The sequence below is a fragment of the Leuciscus leuciscus genome (genome assembly GCF_965113295.1).
Source record: "Leuciscus leuciscus genome assembly, chromosome: 20".
NCBI lineage: Eukaryota > Metazoa > Chordata > Actinopteri > Cypriniformes > Leuciscidae > Leuciscus > Leuciscus leuciscus.
Genome location: NC_138744.1, coordinates 13,611,945 through 13,616,124, shown reverse-complemented (window position 1 = coordinate 13,616,124; position 4,180 = coordinate 13,611,945).

The following is a 4,180-nucleotide window of genomic DNA, read 5'->3' as shown; positions in this document are numbered from 1 at the left end:
TTCACTGTCTGAATGATCTGTTAAGTGTAATGAAAATATTCTTGAGTTTGGTGGATGGTCTTTATTGATCTAGTTACAATTTAAGCCTTTTGTTCTATCCAGCTGTCCAAGACCATTTTAATAGCTCAAAAAAAAAAAAAATATTAAAAAGGCATCAAGGTGAAACGTAATGATTATCCTAATCTTATGATTTAATAACTAATTAAAAAAATCTTAACAAACCATTCTACATCACATGTTTCTCAAAGTTTTGCTGGGGTGAGCTCAGACAACATGGAAGAGAGGATCCAAAGGCAGATATATTTTTAATAATAATTTGCTTAAGTTATGACGTAATGAATACTTTTTCTGGGTCCAACCAAGATTACTAGTTTCAAATAAGAATACCATTTTTGTTAAAACTATATTTATTCATATCACACATTTAAAGTCACCATGAAATCAAAATGGACCATTTTTTAAATTTAATATTGCAATGTTTATTATAAATTATTTATCCATGCACATTATTATTTAATTTTTTTAATTAATGTGCCCTCATAAATTGTAATCAAATTAACTTTCTCTCCCACTGGCATCTCTGATGTGTTTACTGGCATAAGGGCGGGACAACCAGTCACTCACATGAAATTACAGCGATTGCAAACCTCAACAATCCAATCAATTCCCAATGGACAGAATCAAGTCCTTGTCTAAAAAAATTTTCTCATTCGTATACATGTCACAATAGGGAAGAAAAAAACGATCAACTTCCATTTCACATCAACTTTAAGCTAAGCTTGTAAAAAACATTAATGGTGTGCACTAAAGTCTCTGGGCTCACAAAGTCCCTGACACCGATATTTAATCGATTTTTAAGCAAATCAAGCAAAAGATACAAAACACAGGATCAGGACATGGACCATGGAAAACCAAACCCAACAAACCACCACAGAAGACCCGACAAATAGCCCTGCATAAAATTATCCCTATACTTCCATACTATAAAGAAGGTGAAAAACAGTATCTTATCTAAGTAGTATGCATATTTCATAATATTCATAAAACAGTAGGTGAAACATACCCGGATGACCTACTGCTTCCAGCAAGATTCTGAAGAGCACATCCACTGGACATTTTACTATCCCATGAGGCCACGAGAGAGGATTTGTGAATAGGAGTGAAGCGACACAACTAACACCGTAGGTTACATGACAGTGACAATATAGTGGATGTAGTACATCCGAATTTACACAAATTCATACTACATAGAACATACTTTTTTAACGGTCAGGAAGCAAGTTTCAAATCAAATGTAGTACCTACTATTCAGTATATGAATTTTGATACAATGCAGGCCACACAGGGATAATCAAACCAACTTGACAAAGGTGGAACCATAATTATGAGATGACAACCAGTTCCATTGTTCATGTCCTTTGACTCAGGATTATGCATTTCTATGACAACACTATCAATGCCAATATGAATTTGTAGTGGTCAGGTGGTACAGCTGTAATGTGCAAGTTGGAGCTCTCAGAAAATTCAGAGTTTACAAGAATGTGAGCACTTTTTACAAACTGAAATCTTGTAATTACGGTAATTCTGACATAGTGTGAACACACCTTAACACTAAACAAGGCAAACTACAAACTAAAAGACTACAAAACAAAAGCACAAGAAACAAACAGGAAATACATGACAATAAATACATGCATTGGATTTTCACATAATATTTTATGATTGGTGAGCACTTTTTAACGGGACACTAATTCAATTTAAATTTCTTTTATTGTATTGTTTTACTATTGTATTGTGATTTTGCTGGGGTCAAACTGACCTCAAATTGAAGTTATGATTTATAGAATAAAAAAAAAATTCAAAGATAAATTATTCAAAATTATGATTCTTTTTTACATGTACAACATAAAAAGTTAATTTACACAACATGAGGGTTTAAGTTAATGTTCAAACAAATAACAAACAAAGAAAACAAAGATATACATTTTTTTTTAAATAAGTTGCTGAAACAAAGATACATTGTCTTCTGTGACTTCACACCTGTAAGACGCCTCAGAGTTAGAGCAATGAGCTCTAACCACAAATGCATGACATCCATTTGCTGATGCAACTAATGACGGTTTGTGGTTACTCAGACAGTCCCTTACATTTGGGGCATCTTGCCTCTCTCTTGCATTTTGGTCCTCATCCATTTCTAATATCCATTTATATCCAGTATTTAACTACTGATTTTAAAACTCTATTTAGCACTACATTAAAAAAAATTGTATTCTGTCAAGTCAAGTCACATTTATTTATATATCGCTTTTTACTATACAGATTGTTTCAAAGCAGCTTTACAGAGATAACAGGAAAATAATGCAACAAAGTTTGTTTCCAGAAGAAAATAGCTTCACAGTCCAGCTTAAGTAAGTTCAGTGATGTTTTATTTTTGTTGAAAAAAAGTTATTAATTTAGTTCATTTGTATATATATATATATATATATTAGTGCTGGGCAAAGATCCAAATGTCGCATCCAGCATTAGATGTCGCATCCAAAATAAAAGTTTGTGTTTGCATAATATATGTGTGTGTATACTGTGTATAATTATTTTGTATATATAAATACACACATATGCATGTATATATTTAAGATTTTTTTAATATATATAAATTATTTATATTTATATATAATATAAATTATGTATAAATACATATACAGTATATACATGCAAATATTTCTTTTTATATATACAAAATAATTATACACAGTACACACACATATATTATGCAAACACAAACTTTTATTTTGGATGCGATTAATCGCGATTAATCTTTGCCCAGCACTAATATATATATATAGTGTTGTGGCAGGTGCAAAGTCTTTTGTTGCAAATTCAAAGTCTTTAGATCGGGTCTCAAAGAAATCTCTCAAGAGTCGAATTTTCAGATCTTAGAAGAATTAACTTTATTGACAAGCAACAAAGTGAGATGCAGCTGTTCATCTGACTTGCAATAGTCGAGCTTCAGGTCTTATACATTTTCTTATCACTAGGTAGCCAATCAGCTATCTTTTTCTTGTTTTGCTCCGCCTCGAGATCTCGTTAGAACCATCTTTCCCGGAGACATCTTTTTATTGGTGGAAAAATCTTTGGCCACACCCATTTAAAAAAAAAAATCTTCATGTAACATGATTCTCGACACCTGCAGTGTCCGGTGCCATCCACCATCTTAATTAACATGGTTTTTTGTACCATCTTCTCTCTGGGCTTGTTAGGTACTTTTCCATCCTCAAAGACCCTTTTGACCTGCAACCTGGTTTCTGTCTGAGACACAGCAATACTGACTTTTATATGAGGCAAAGGAAAATCTCCAACAATAGCCGCTCTGGAGAAAACCGTGATGATGTCATCGTCCAGCTCAGTTTAGTTCTCATGTAATAGTGTCAATGCAGGCAGATCAATATTATTGTTGAATATTAAATTGAATGTTAAATTTAATGTCCCCAACTAAGCAAGCCAAAAGCCAATGGCAACAAAGGTGAAAAAAGGCGACAGTGGTAAGGAACCAAAACTCCATCAGGTGACAGAATGGAGAAAAAAACATTGGGAGAAATCAGGCTGCACTGTTCTGCACTGTTGTTACTGCATGATATAATGAGAACTGAGAGAGACAACTGAAGATTAGTTCCTTAAAATAATACCGAAATAAAAACCAGTTCTGCTTTCACTTTTGTTTTTAACTTTTCAATTAAATTCAAATTTATTTGTATAGCGCTTTTCACAATACATATTGTTTCAAAGCAACTTTACAGAAGAAATGCATGTTTTTACATTACAATTTAGAGTGATCTACTATCATACTGTAGGTGACTGTGTCAAAGTAATGTCCATATGTCAAAAATGTACAGTTCTAAGACAATACAAATCATGCAGTTAGCTAATATCATGTATTCATTTAGGCAGAGACAATTGTTAAAGCTGTTATTACAAGTTGTGATTACAATATATAAATAGAATATTTGATGAATGGAAAGACAAGGCCGCAGCCTGGCACAAATTTAGAGGTCCTTTGAAGGCTTCTAGCTCAGCATCATCTTCACATCAGAATTTCTCAGAATCGGCTGTGATCTTGTGATCAGTGATCTTTTAAAGAGTGAAGATGTCACAACCTCAGGGGGTGAGTAACTCCAACATGGAA